Source organism: Lissotriton vulgaris, chromosome 4_1 (assembly GCF_964263255.1).
Source record: "Lissotriton vulgaris chromosome 4_1, aLisVul1.2, whole genome shotgun sequence".
Lineage (NCBI taxonomy): Eukaryota > Metazoa > Chordata > Amphibia > Caudata > Salamandridae > Lissotriton > Lissotriton vulgaris.
The window spans coordinates 1,725,474,162-1,725,489,665 of NC_141691.1; the positions used below are offsets into that span (position 1 = coordinate 1,725,474,162).

A 15,504-nucleotide genomic window follows, 5' to 3' on the forward strand; every position below is an offset into this window, starting at 1 on the left:
ATGTGGATCATCTCATTCCTCTAAGGACGCACCCAGAGCATCTGTCTACCTCCTTTCACCTCTGCTCCCAAGGACATCATATGCGGTGTACCCCAAGGATCTCCTCTCAGCCCCACTCTCTTCAACTTTTACATGTACCCCCTCACATACATCGTCAGATCCCTCAGACTCAACATCATCTCCCATGCCAACGACACACAGCTCGTCCTCTCGCTCACCAAGGACCCCTCTGACACCAAAGCCAACCTCCGCAATGCCATGATCGCGTAGCCGACTGGATGAGAAACAGCTGCCTCAACCTGAACTCTGACAAAATTAAGGTACTGATCTTCAGAAAAAACAACTCCGCCTGGGACCACAGCTGGTAGCCGGAAGAACTCAACCCCCTACAAACTGACCACGCTCGCAACCTCCGGACAATCCTGGACAGACAACTGACCATGAAACAACAAGTCAATGCAGTCACCTCTTCCTGCTTCCACACCCTCTGCATGCTCTGTAAAATTTTCAGATGGATCCCAGTTAACACCAGAAAGATCATCGCACAAGCCCTCATCACCAGCTGCCTCGACTATGGCAACATGCTCTACACTAGTATTTCAACCCAGCTCCTCAGAAGATCCAACCAATACAGAACATGGCAGCCAGACTCATCCTGGACCTCCCCAAGCATACCCACATCTCTCCTCACATCAGAAACCTCCACTTGCTCCCTGTCCAGGAAAGATGCCAGTTCAAGACGCTCACACACGTCTACAAAGCCCTCCACATCAACCATGCCTGAACTTACATCTTTCCCTCAAGACACCTGCGCTCCTCTTCACTCGCCCTCGCACCCCGCATTCATCGCACCTACAGCGGGGAGCACACATTCTCCTATATTGCTGCCAAAGCTTAGTGTGACCTCCCCCTACATCTCCAAATGGCACACTCCCTGGCAGTCTTTAGAAAGCATCTCAAGACCTGTTTTCGATACAGAGGCAGCAACATCAGCGCCCAGGGTGATAGTGCTGTGCTTTAGATATTACTGATTGATTGAAGGTAGGGCCAGTTTTTTGCCATACAGCACATAACTGTTCTTACTATAAGCACATATTTCTCCCTTTGCACTGACTCGGATATTTGGATCAACTTTGCAAGGGATCAAAAACCCTGCTTGTCTTTTGGATCAGTTTTGTGGAGGAACAAATACAGCAGCTATGATGATATGATAAAAATTATTTATATAGCGCACGTTCACCTACGGTTTCTTGGCGCTTCAAGGACGGGCTGAGGACGTGGCAGCGTGGGGCAGTAAATTAATTGTATGCTTGAGAAAAAAGCCAGGTCTTAAGCGCCCTCTTGAATTGAGGAAAGGAGGAGATTTGAGGGGAGAGAATTCCAAAGGAGTGGAGCTCGTGAGGAAAATCTTAAGCCACCATGCTTCTTACGTCTAAAGGTACATGTGGACAGAAGGTTTGAGCATGACGATCGTAGGACCCGGGAAGGAACTTAGCGGTGGATACGAGAGGCAATAAAGGCCGGGCCCTGGGAAGAGAGGGCCTTATGAATCAGGCAGCCCAGCTTGAAGAGGTTACGCTGAGCCACAGCAAGCCAATGCAGGCTCTTAAGGAGAGGTTTAGTGTGACTAGACTTTGGCTGGCCATGAATGAGTCTGGCTGCTTGATTCTGAATAAGTTGAAGTTGATGAGATTGGTAAACGGGTATTCCGGCATACAATGCGTTCGCATAGTCAATCCAGGATATAACCAATTCCAGAGTGACTTGGACAAGGGCGTCGTGAGAAAGGAATCTGCTAATTTTCCTAATACGACGTAGGTGGAAGAAGCAAACCGAAACCACTGATTTTATTTGGGCCCTCATTGAGAGGTCATTGCTGATGGTAACTCCTAGGCTCTTTACAGAGTTAACAGAGGATGGTGGACAGCCCAGGGAGCTTGGCCAGAAATTGGCATTCCAAGGATTTCCTGGGGGCCCTGTGAGGACCAGCTCAGTCTTATCAGGGTTAAGCTTGAGCTGGTTCACGTTCATCCAACTGCTGATAAAGGTCATAGTGGATTGAACGTTCTCTATGGAAGAGGGGGAGGAGTCGATTTTGCACAGTGCGAGAGCAGCTCCACTTATAACAGGGCTAGCGACCTGCAGCCAGGGTCAAAGGGGGGAGAGGTTAGCATGGCCATATACATAATATACATAACACAAGATTAGCATTATAACTCTTACCATTACTAAGGACAAGGCACCAAATAACATGTGCTTGTATTCAGTCCTACGTGTGATGAATGGGAAAGGGTGGGATCTATGCCTGTAAATGACGGATGGCTGAACTCACACAGGGAGGGCGAATCCCACGCCTGAAACAGTGATGCTGAAAGTGTCACAGGCCTACAGTGGATACCACCATAGAACACAATGGCAACAAAGGGCTTTAGAAAGGTTAGCCCTGCGTTGTGCGTCACAGTTCAGAAAGTTGTTTTACTGCCTGGCTTCTATCTCCTGCTTCAGAGCACGTGAACAGGCAGGCTGGGACAGACATCTCAGGCTGAATACATTGATTTGTTTAGAGATACAACTGTATCTCGAAATAAATCGATCTATTTCTTTTTGTGCTAGAATGTGTAGGAATTTCAGTGGGGCGCAGCCCCGGAACCCAAATGGAGAAACTGCCCCTGACGCTGAGTGGAATAGTGAAGGTCCACTTAAGCCGGCATAAACTGAGACCTATTTCCCCTTCCCAGAGGCCAATAGAACCTCACATCACTCTCCAGTGCTTCTATGAATCCTTGATGCAGCAGGCTTGTGCACAGTGCGAGAGCTAACTGCATGTGAGGTGCTCTTCTGCACTGTGCCATCCCAGGAAGCCGAGCATTATTCAGCCTGTGCGGTGAGTCCCAGACCACAGTACACAAAGGCCACTGCTGCAGCTGCAAGTGCACTGCACTCAGCCTGGAGCCTCGGAGTGGTTCTCTCCAGCAGCCGGTGGGAGTTCCAGGGCACCCCTCCACCCTTATCTTTGCAGCTTTGTGTATCCAGGGTCTGCTTGGACCTGTTGTGTTCGGTACAGTCTGCAGCGAGCAGACACCTGTACCACACGCTGCACTGCACTACTTAATGCATGACTTGATTCTCATTTTTCTTCACGGGTAATGTGCCATCTAACTGCTAAATTGTGTGATTGTCTCATATAACACTTGAAACAATTACTTTGCTGCTGCACCCTGTTAGTTTCCCTCTTGTATACTCCTGCCTCCTGTACGCATGGTTAATGTTTTGATTGGAGAAGGAAGCAGAAACACCAGTATTTTGAAAGATTTTATAGCCAGAAAAAATTCACAGTGTATACGAAGAAACTTGATGGAGATTTCATTTTACCCAGTATTATGATCCATTATCTCTTTGTTTTTAGGTCTCGGCCTGGCGTGGGCTGCACACATGCACAGTCTCACTGGCGAGATTTTATGTTTTTGATGATCTTTCACTGACGGGCTTTAAGCCCTGCCCCTCTTTCCCATTGGCCGGCGTCACCGTTTATGCTAAACGGTGGCCATCCATTAGGAAAGAGCATTCTGTGATGTAGACTTTTCTCTTTTTCTGCCGTCCCACTTGGACGGCCTGCCCTGCTTTCCTTCTGGCGTAAAAGGTTTCTTATCTTTATGGGGCCCAAACACATGGCCCCATAAAGATAATAAACCTTTTACTTCAGAAGGAAAGCAGGCCAGGTCGTCCAAGTGGGATGGCAGAAAAAGAGAAAAGTATACATCATGGCAAGTTGCTTGGGGACCTTTGACAGAACCTCTGGGGTGACGGGGTTCCCTGCCGACGTGAGGAGCGATCCCTGTGTTGTCTTTCTTTCCTTGATGGCAGTTCCCGAGCTGTTGGTACTTTCCAAGGAGGAATAGTGTGTCTCTCGGTTCTTTGAGGTAAAATCCGGTAGAGAAAATTCATAGAACACAGAACCACTCCGAGGCTGGTCTCTCACTCCTGCAGAGCTCCCCCTTTACCTCTCTCTACCTCTACCTCTGTCTACCTCTCTCTATGCGCACAAATATGCATATATATATATATATATATATATATATATATATATATATATATATATATATTTATATGTATATGCAATAAGGAATCAATTTGGCACGCATTTGCCACTTCCCCTCAATGTTTGGCACATCTTCAACACAGCTTCGCTTAGGAAACTCACCTGAGCACTGCATGTTGGGAATTGAAGTCCTAACAACGGACTACAGCTGCAAAGCGGGGCTGGGTTTGTTCCAACCAATAGGAACGCCACAGTAACTACAAAGGAGGGACTGATTGAAACCCTTGTGGACTAAGGCATCTGATGAAGGCGTGAGCCGAAATGCATTATGCCAGCAATCTACCGTGAATAAAGGTCTGCCACTGAGTACCCCGCTGTGTCCCCTGGTCTTTCTCTGGATCGACTTCTCTGCATCTCTTCACGTGCTGGCCAGTAGCACGTTTACAGAGGACCCGCCATACAAGTGGCTCGTGAAAATATTGGCAAAGCTCACAGTTGTTCCAAGGTATTGGTTATTCATAAGCCCACCCCAGGATTTGGCTGAGCTAATGACCGCTGCAATCTGCAGTCCGTCACTGTACAGGAGACGCAGGATCATTGTACCTGCTTGTCACGACCTGGCTCCGTTCTTGCTCTGGTGGTGGTGGCGTTGGGGACTCGAGGCAGCCTTCAGCACAAGCAATAAGGAATCAATTTTGCACGCATTTGCCACTTCCCCCCGATGTTTGGCACATCTTCAACACAGCTCCGCTTAGGACACTCTCCTGAGCACTGCATGTTGGGAATTGAAGTCCTAACAACGGACTACAGCTGCAAAGCGGGGCTGGGTTTGTTCCAACCAATAGGAACACCACAGTAACTACAAAGGAGGGACTGATTGACACCTTGTGGACTAAGGCATCTGATGAAGGCGTGAGCCAAAATGCATTATGCCAGCAATCTACCGTGAATAAAGGTCTGCCACTGAGTACCCTGGTCTTTCTCTGGATCGACTTCTCTGCATATGTATATGTGTGTATATATATACATTCATATATAAACATACTAGCAGCCCGTCCCGACGTTGTCCGGGCATCAATTGCTGCCGGCCAGTAGTATATTGTTTTGTAGGATTTCGTTTTGATAGCATTTCTTATCTGTGACAGTGCCCTGCTGATGCACTTAAGAGTGCGCGTTCAGTAGTGTGCAAACTCGAGTTTCCCTACTTTATTTTTCCTTGCAACATTATATAGCGCGACTCAACAACATGGCATGAGCACAATTTACATTACAGAAGAACACATTCATTTGTGGTAGGCACGGGGAGACAAAGCGATTTGCCTGGAATCACAGGATGTTGAGCTGATGCCGAGATTCGAACGCAGCTCCCCAGCTCTAAAGTTCGCAATTCTAGAACTTGTGGCGGGAGGTGTGTCTAAAAGTGTATGTCGGTGCTGGCCATCAATGAGAGAGAACTGTGCATTTTTAAAATGGGTAGTGAAAAAATATGAGTATGTTGCTGGAGATGTGGGCCGCCGTGCCACCAATGTACTTACCGGGGGAGGGTAAACGCCCATTATTCCAAAAATTTCTTTCCGCATACCATCACTCCGCATACTTTCATTACGAAAGTACCATGACTCTGCAATGCCATTATAACGCATGGCATTACATTTTATATGCTTTTACCACGCATACATTTACAACGAAATTTGTTGTAAATGCATGAATGGTAAAAGCATGTTTTTTTTAATGTTTGGATAAGGTAAGTATGGGTATAGGGGTATATCTTTTGGGGTACTGAGGTATATGTTTTGGGGTGTTCGGGTATTTTAAGGGTTCAGATATAGTTTTGGGTTATGGGGTACAGGGGTAGTTTTAGGGGTTAGGGATAGGTTTGGGTTTTGGGGTATAGGGGTATTTTTAGGGTTCAGGGGTAGGTTTGGGTTTTTGGGTACAGGGTTATTTTAAGGGTTCAGCGCTAGGTTTGGGTTTTGGGGTACAGGGGTATTTTTAGGGTCCAGGGCTAGGTTTGGGTTTTGGTGCACATGGGTATTTTAGGGTTCAGGGGTAGGTTTGGGGTACATGGTTATTTTAGGGTTCATAGCTAGGTTTGAGTTTTGGGGTACAGGGGTATTTTAGGGTTCAGGGGTAGGTTTGGGTTTTGGGGTACAGGGTTATTTTTAGGGTTCAGGGATAGGTTTGGGTTTTGGGGTACATGGGTACTTTTACGGTTCAGGGGTAGGTTGGGTTTTGGGGTACAGGGGAATTTTAAGGGTTCAGGGCTAGGTTTGGGTTTTGGGGTACAGGGGTATTTTAGGGTTCAGGGGCAGGTTTGGGTTTTGGGGTACAGGGGTATTTTTAGGGTTCAGGGGTAGGTTTGGGTTTTGAGGTACAGGGGTATTTATAGGGTTCAGGGCTAGGTTTGGGTTTTGGGGTACAGGGGTATTTTTAGGGTTTAGGGATAGGTTTGGGTTTTGGGGTACAGGGTATATTTATAGGGTTAAGATGGGTTAGTGTTTAAGGGTGTTGGGGTATTTTAAGGAGTAAGGGTGGGTTATGATTATGGGGTGCAGGGGTATTTAAAGGGAGCAGGGTGGGATTAGCACACGATATGAGACATGGCATGAGGGGCGGAACGTACCACACGCCCCCAGCGTTTGTCATGCCCCCAGCACACGCCCACAGCACAACGCAGACACGCCCACAAGGGATTACTTTAATGGCACAGTTCTTTTACCTTTTTAATGTATACGGTGGGCGTCTGCTTAGCCTATGTCCTTCTGCTGCAACTGCTCTTTCCAACGCTGTATTGGGTGTTGTGATTGGTGCTGTGGTTCCTGAGTTTACCCGCCTCAAAGGTTTGGGCTCTCTCTTTATTATATTAGTATGGATATATACCTCTGCATATCTATATAAATACATGCATATATATACATATATGCATACATATGCATGTTATGTACATGAAAGTTTGAAAAACACTAATAAAAGCAAAGCTAAAAAAACACCTAATTACTAACAGAATTGCTTTAACTTAAACGAGGGCGAGGCCTATTGCATTTTCAATGCTTGTTCTTTGTTGTGACATAAATTATGTAGCACATAACCAACATGTTCTTTACTGTTCAGCGATGACCTTGGCCTTTCTGAAGGCTTCTGATTTATATATATTAGAGTATGCTCCGGCGCATACTCCATGGAGGGCGGACCTATGGGAGTACGCTCAGGAGAGTGAGCACGGATGAACATGCAGAAAGGGATCTTGAGATGTGGTTGAGTACGTTGGATGCACTTGGGGAACACAACGGAAGTGAGGACCAAGGTGGGTGTGAAGAGGGGGAGCTACTGATGTGAGCACAGAACATGAAATAGGTGGAGGCACTGGACTCGCGGATGTCACACAACAGTGAAAATTGGGTGGATTGCACTGGATTTGACGGAGGTGCGTGTATGTGGATGCTGCATTGTATCTCTGGTTGTGAGAGGGCCCTTCTTCCCTCCCCCATGCAAGTGATTGAACAATAGGCACCTGCATAAAGGGGACAGGTACATGTGAGGAGGGAGGTTTTTTGTGTGCTTTCTGCTTTCGAACACTGAGTGTATTGTATTGTATTGTATTGTTTTGGTAAAGCGCAAAACAGCTGCCCCAGCGAAGAGGCGTCCCGGCGCTAGAAAAACCATAGACCCTGGCCTTAGAGTAAAAGGTGGAGAGGAGGATTAGGGGAGAGGGAATAGATGCGTTTTAATGGCTTTTCGGAAGGCCGGTAGACTTTCTATGGAGCGGATGTTTTGTGGCAGATCGTTCCATAGTTTGGCTCCTAGGATCCTAAAGGAGCGGCCGCCCATGCGGCAGAGTTTTATGCGAGGAACGCACAGGAGGAGCTGGTTAGAGGATCGCAGGTTACGTGACGGAGCGTAGGGGGTGAGAAGAGGTCGTAGCAGTGTTGGGTTTCCGAGTTTGATCATTTTAAAGGTCATGATGCGGGTTTTGAATTTAATTCTGGAGTCAACGGGTAGCCAGTGTAATTTTCGGATTGTAGCTCTGGCCGAACATCTGCGAGGGAGGCTGACTAAGGCTCTAGCCGCAGAGTTCTGCACGCGTTGCAGTCGTGCTATCTCTCCTTTGTTGGCGCCAAGGAGGAGTACATTGGCGTAGTCCACCGCGAGAGGATGGTAGCTTGAATGATGAGCTGGCGGACCTTGGCGTCAAAGAAGCCAAGTATGTGGCTAAGACTCCTCAGCAGGCCGACACAGGTGCCAGCGACTTTTCTGGTGTGGGTCTGATAGTTAAGTGAGGCATCCATCCATACTCCTAGATTTTTAACTAGGGATTTGGGGGGTGGGATGGTGCCTAAGGAGGATGGCCACCAGTGCTCATTCCAAAGGCTGGTGTTTTTACCAAGGAGTAGCACTTCTGTTTTTCCAGCATTGAGCTGTAAACAGTTGTCTGTCATCCATTGGGCTACTGCGGAGAGACCGTTTTTAAATCTAGAGGCCGAGATGGAAGGGCCTTCCGTAAGAGTGATGGCCAGCTGTGTGTCGTCGGCGTACAACACCAGTGTCAGGCCCCACTCTTTGGCCACTTTCGCAAGAGGTTGCACATAAAGATTAAAAAGGGATGGGCTCAACGCCGAGCCCTGCGGAACTCCCTGTGCAATGGGATGGGGTTTAGATAGAAAGGGGGGTGCTGCGACCCGAAAAGATCTGTCCTTGAGGAAAGATCTGAACCACTCCAATGCAAGGCCAGATACTCCGAATGTCTCCAGACGATTAAGAAGAATGTTGTGGGATACCGTATCAAAGGCCGCGCTGAGGTCTAGAAGAATCAGCGCAGCGCTTTGACCGGCATCTAAGATCGTCCGGAGGTACTCGGTGGTGGCCAGGAGAGCAGACTCAGTGCTATGGCCTGGTCTGAACCCATTTTGAGATGGGTCCAGGATGTTGTTTTGGACCATGTGCTGGGACAGAATACTGTTCGCATGGGCTTCTGCGAGTTTGGACAGCCATGGGAGCAGGGAGATTGGTCGGAAATTTTCCGGTTTAGATGGGTCTAGGGTGGGTTTCTTGATGATGGGTGAGACCCAAGCTTGCTTCCAGGCAGATGGTACACTCACTGAGGAGAAGGAGAGGTTCAGGATAGAGGTCAGGGAAGGTAGAAAAAAGTTGAGTGACTCTAAAAATTGAGCCTGGCGCATGGGGTCTGACGGAGAACCAGTTTTAACTTTTCGACATAGTTTGGTGAGATTGTCAATGGAAATTTCTGGGATGTGGGTCAGGGTAGTATAGTTGGGGGAGGGGATAGGGCTTTTAGTGGGGCTGAGGGAGTGCTGAGGGAAAGATGTATAGATTTTCTGTACTTTGTCAACGAAGAATATGGCAAGATCTTCGCATTGTTGCGCAGAGGAGATGCTGGGGTGGAGAGATTTACCACTCTGAAGTTCTTGAACAAGTTTAAAAACTTCTTTGGCAGGGGTAGGGCTTGAATTGATTTTATCTGCATAGAAGGCGGTTCGCGCAGCGCGGATGGCTTTATGGTACATTTTTTGTTTTAGTAGATAGTTGGTTTTATCTTCGTCGTTGTATTCCCTTCTCCATAAGCGCTCAGCTCTTTTACAGTCTTTGCGCATGGTTTTGAGGGTATCATTATACCATGGGTTGGACGCTGAGCTACGTCCTTTCGTCCATTTTGCTGGGATAAGGGCGTCTAATCCTCCCATGATCCAATAATGAAACGTGCTATATGTTACATTGATATCAAGGTTGGTCTCATGATGGAATTCCCCAAGGGTGGTATGGAGATCGCTGATAGATAGTTTGTGCCATGGTCTTTTTAGACGGCGAGAAGGTACGATTTTGTGCATTGTTTTATTGACTAGAATGGTCAGTTTAATAAGGTAGTGGTCTGTCCATCCCATCGGTAAGGGTACCTCTGATTTAATCTCATCGATGTTTGTAAATACTGGATCTAGGATGTGACCAGCTAGGTGCGTTGAAGTTAAAATAAGAGAGTTAAGTTGCAAGGCGGAGAAGTCAGCAAGAAGATTTTTGATAGTGGGGTCATTAAGCAGGTCGAAGTGAAGATTGAGGTCGCCTAATATGGTGAAGTTTGCATTTTTTGTCACTAGAGAATTTGCTGTCTCAAGAAGAGCTTCAATGAATTTTGAAGCAGGTCCAGGTGGGCGATAGATGTAAAGGCCCGACATGGTGACGTTGGGATTTATAGTGATTTTAAAATGTGCACATTCACAGTCGGGAAGTTCTTCCTTGGTGAATAAGCATAAAAACAGTTTTTTATAGATTATGGCGATACCTCCGCCTCTTCCATCCCTATTTAGGGTCGACATAAGGTAGTCGTCTGGAAGCGTGAGGTTAGGTATGACTGAAGTGCCATCCCGTAACCAGGTTTCACAGAGGAAGAGGATGTCAGGGTTTTCATCCAGTATGAGGGTATTAACCTCAAGGTGATGTTTGGTTAGTGACCTGACGTTGAGATGGAGGATCGTAATGGGGGTAGTATTGGGTAAGTCTTGTAGTTGTCGAATGTGGTGGGGGTTGGCTGTAGTAAAATGACAAGTTTTACATTGAAGGCAGGTGAGACCAAGCGTACCTGTTATGTGGGCACATGTCCGTCCAGAGTTCCAGGCAAGTAGTTGTTCCCTGTCGTAGTGAAGGGGTGCTGATGGAGTACGACCAGGGGGACTGGCGAGAGGCGATGACTTGGCGAGGACGGGCGAAGACGGGCTTGCCTTAGGCGCGCCCGCTGCGCCCGTCCGCTGCGCGTCCGGTGAATTCACATGTTTTAATAGGAGAGAAAAGGGCGGGGCGTGGCCTCGAAGTGGGCGTGGCCTCGCGGCACGCCGTCAATGGCGGCAGGAATTGCGTTGTTTGTTGCTTCTGTGACAGCGCTAGATCCGCTGTACAGAAAGTTGAAATACACTGTGCCCTCGGTCTGGAGATAACACAAGACGCACACCCCCAAATTAACTGTATGTACCAACTGTAATCTTGCTGCATTGTCATCTTTGTGTATTCCAATTGTTGAAAACCTGAATAAACACATTTTGGAGAAAAAAAATATATATATTAGAGTATGGGTCAAATGCTGAATGCAGATTTATGGAAAATATGTGATTTTTTTTCACCTTGTTGCAACTTCTTTGCACTCTTTTTTTTTATATAAATTGATCCTGGCAATACGTCTTCTATTATCACTAAATCTTCAGTCAGAAACAAGTCTCTTTATTAGCACGAATCGAAATAAATATGTACAGAAAAGAGAAAATATGCACTATGCAATGAGAACATATGTTGCCTTCACCAGAGCAGTCAGAAGAGCAATCATGAAAGCAGCCAGTGTTCAATGCCAGGTATTTAATTGGCGTCTGACAGAATTTCTAGTCATCTGTTGCTCATGTTGGCATCTTTGTTATTTTTCTCAATTTCTCTTCGTGCTACATTGCTCATTCTATCTGACTCACTGTAAATATGACACGCAGTCAGCAGGTCTTCAATGCTTTTTTTAACATTCAATTTTGATTTTCAAGTGCAGCCACAAAAAACCGAAGGGTTCGTCCTTACATAATAGAGCGTGGTACTACTCTTCCCGCATCTTCAAAGTCTGCTTGCCCAAGTATGGGAGGCAGGGAAGAAAAGACAGACGTTTGTGTCTTCCATTAGACAAATCTCGCATTCTTATTGAAACAAAGTCAGGTGGCATTGAGGTTGTGACCTCTTTCCATATGAGTGAATACTAAGGGGCAGATTTAACAAACGTTCATGCACTGCAGCAAGCCACCTTGAAAGGGAGAAGGCAGGAATGCGCAGCAATTAACATTATTCGGCGCATTCCTTCTCTCTGCCTGCTCACAATGTGCTGCCTAGTGCCTAGCGCCAACGCAGGCACATTTGCACTCTGGGGGCAAGAATTGTTTTTGTGCAGGAAGGGGCTCCTTCCTGCACCCACTTAGAAAGAGGAAACAACGCAGAGAAATAAAGATATTTCTCCTTGTTGCGCCTCTAGTGGGGAGGCCTACAATTCTGACACATTCCCAGGTCTACCACGTTTGATACATCTGGGAACTCGTCAGAATACATGGGTGGATGTGGGGGAACACCCACACTCCACCCATGTGACGCCCTCACCACACAGTGTAAAGCAAGGCAGCAACTTGTGCTGCCTTGCGTAACACTAGATCTGGGTCTCCAACCTTTTCTGTATCAAGAGCTACCTATCACAAATAAAAATCAACTTTTGCTGCTAATGTTGGTGTTGTAATCGTGAACACATCATACAAAATTACATTCGTGGCCACCTTATATACAACAACCAGCACTGATCACCTTAGTGTTTATGCATGGTTGCCTGCAGTAATGTAAAAAAATCTTTGTGAATGTGGAATGACTCTAGATGCTGCGCTTCTGGTACCAAAGTAATGTTATTAGTAATAAGTCTCCCTCACATTGCATGATTTAACGCTCAAATAACTTTAAAATATATTTTGAAAATACACTTATTTTTTTGGAACACCAGCCTATTGCTTCTGAAAATACACCTTTGGGTCTTGAATACACACACACGTTTCAATTTTGGCTTTCATGCATTTTTTCACTCAAGCAGAAGCTTCTGCTTTAGTAGGCTGGGCTGCACACAGGAGAGCTACTTAGAGCTAGCTGGAGAGCTAGCAGTAGATCACGAGCTACTCGTTGGAGAATCCTGCACTAGATTTACTAAGCGATGCAGGGACACGCAGGGTGGCTTTGCGTGGCTTGATAAATCTTATTGTAGGTTTTCCACCACCATATTCCCCTTAGTCTATATTCATTAGTGCTGGAGATGTTAAATGTTCTTAAAGAATAAGATTTTTATTTAACTAAACCCTTCCATTATTAGCAAATTGCAAAGCAATTTATGATTAAATTTTGCCTAACATGCATTTCCCGTTATGGTGATCTGAGCGTTTCAAACTAGCTTTTGTTACCCAAAAATTTGCAAATTCAAGTTTTTTCATTCACATTCTCAATTACTCAATACATTTTTTAAAAATATGAATGAGGTTTAGTAAGGGTTTCTCAAGACCACTTATACTTGCTCCATCAGAGCTCTTGACTCTGCAGTGGCAGAGATGTTGAGCAGTTAACCCTTACTCCAAGAGGTGGTAGGCATTAGAGAACTGAGATGCAGCATGACCAAAAACATCCAATGAAGTCAATGCCTACTCAGGGCTACATTCTTGAAGAAGACTATAGTCAAAAAGAAAGGGCAGGTAGAAATATGGTACACAATGAAAACCAGAAGGTGTGAGATTCTTCTGGTACAACCCAAACATTTTATATTGTGTGTTTATGCTAGGGGCTAAATTTTAATAACATTGACCCTGTGGTCAACGTTATCCTATTAGGCTCTGCTCTGGTGAACTTCGAGTACTTTTGGAGTTTTCTGATTCACTAAGTTGAAAGTGTTGATTCAACTATGCGTTTGTTTGCTCTTTGTGCTTTGTTGTAGGTTATTTCTTTTTTCCTGATTAAGGTCTGTGGGCAGGAGTTAGCTGCATGCTTCGCTTAAACAATTCATTTTTCAGACTAATTCATTATGATTTCCTTGTTGAGGTCTAGTGTTTTTACTTCCCATGCTGTTTGACAATAAGGTTTTATTTGAATAATTGTAGCTTATTTACTTAACCCAGTCTTATTTTTTCTCAGAGAAGGTAAGTGTAGTTTTCATCATTTGGATGTGTTCAAAGAGAGCATCCAAGAATGTTTTCTGACTGTTGTGTTCTACAGATCCTCCCTGCTTGTCATTCTGTCAATGGAAATGTTCTTTGAAGTCCAAATATTTTATGTAGTATTCCCTTTCACCCACAAAGCTGGATTTTTTGCACTTACTGATGGGGGCAGTATGTTAGTTCCTCAATAGTAGGGGCTATTTAGCTCACGTGAGTTCATGTCTAGAGGTATTGGTCTCCATGACGTGTGGTGTTGCCTAATGTGATGTTTTTTGTTGTGCTCCTCTCTAGTGTGAAGTTTATAACATTGTGTTTCATTGTAAGTCCTGCTATTTCCTGTTCTTCTGACATACAATGTTAACCTCTTCTTTTCTTGCTGACAGTTTGGTAATAGCTTTGGGCTATTTGTTTCATTTTGTATGGTCGTTGTGTGACATTTTTCTCCTCCTTGTGGTTCCCATTGATTAGAGTTGGTGAATGAGATTGGCCTTTACTTTCTTTGTTGTGTTGCCATCCAATATGAACTCACACAACAGAGAAGCACTATAAAATATACTCTCATCTGTATAATACCAAAGAGACTGAGACCATGGATCCTATATTGATCCCGAAAAAAAAAAATCAAGTATATCCTTAAACCTGGAGCAAAAACAAGGGAAGACAACACATGTCTTAATACTGCCCTCAAACACTTTGCAGTGTCATGCTTCATCATTGGGCCGCATCATACATCTAGGTGCAGACCGACACACTAGATGGAGCGCAATCTTTTTTGACGAAGAATAGTGGTGAGGGTAGAGAAAGAAAAGAAAAAGATGTGATGGTGCACATACAACACGTAAAACGTGACACAACAAAAAAGGAAGAGAAAGAAGGGAGGTCTCTTCCATTCTCTGGCGGGACCAAAATGTGCAGTACTAAATAGTTAAAACAACCTAAGGGCCATAATCAATATTTTAATTCTGTCTATAGACCCCTGGATGGATTAAAATATAGGTAACGGGGCATAAAGGGAAAGCGACGATCCCTATAGCCCCACTGCAATTACCAACATGTTTCTGCAACTATTAAGACCACACAAGGGTAGCACTGGCTTTCATCAGGGTGTTGGTCCCTATTATTCAATCCTTACCCTAATTGGGTGTTAATTACCTTCGTAAATATTGTGTCTGTAGAAGGTATCTCTTACTTAGGGTACTCTCCAGAATTTCTGTGAGGGAACCGATCCCTACAGAATCAAAACAAAAGAAACAAAAAACAAAAGAGAGGAGTTATAAGAGACATATTTTGTCAGAACACATAGGGTCGTCTGATCAAAATCCCCCTCTCTTTATGTAAATCTTCTTTCTCCTACATTAAAACATGCATCCTTCACCATTATTTATATATAAAAAAACAGCCAAGTGGTTAGAGCAGCCAGACTCATAGTTTTCTTTGAAAAGAAGGTGAAAGAGGGGAAAAAAAACCTTAGGAGCAATATGGCCACTCGTCCATCCTAGTTAGGAATACGCCACACTCCACCACCAAGAGCTAGAATAAATTACATTCTTGTTTATACAACATCTAGCTCCTTATCAGACATTCTAAAGTCCTCTTGTCCTCAAATCTGATATCGTAAATACTCACACGAGTTCACAAAAAAAAATTCTGAACCCGGGGCTGCGTGGGGCTGTGCTCTTGCCGTCACACTATGGGGGAAAAGACAAAAGTACCCGTTTGTTTCACAAAAGGATATTTTATGCTATGTTTACACCCATCTTC

General features: G+C 45.2%; 1 protein-coding gene across 1 annotated transcript in view; it reads left to right on the top strand.

Annotated features, from left to right (window-relative positions):
- The window catches only part of LOC147724457 (neural-cadherin-like), a 497,260-nt gene that overhangs the window by 332,243 nt on the left and 149,513 nt on the right, over positions 1–15,504 (top strand). The gene's annotated exons all lie outside the window — the stretch shown is intronic.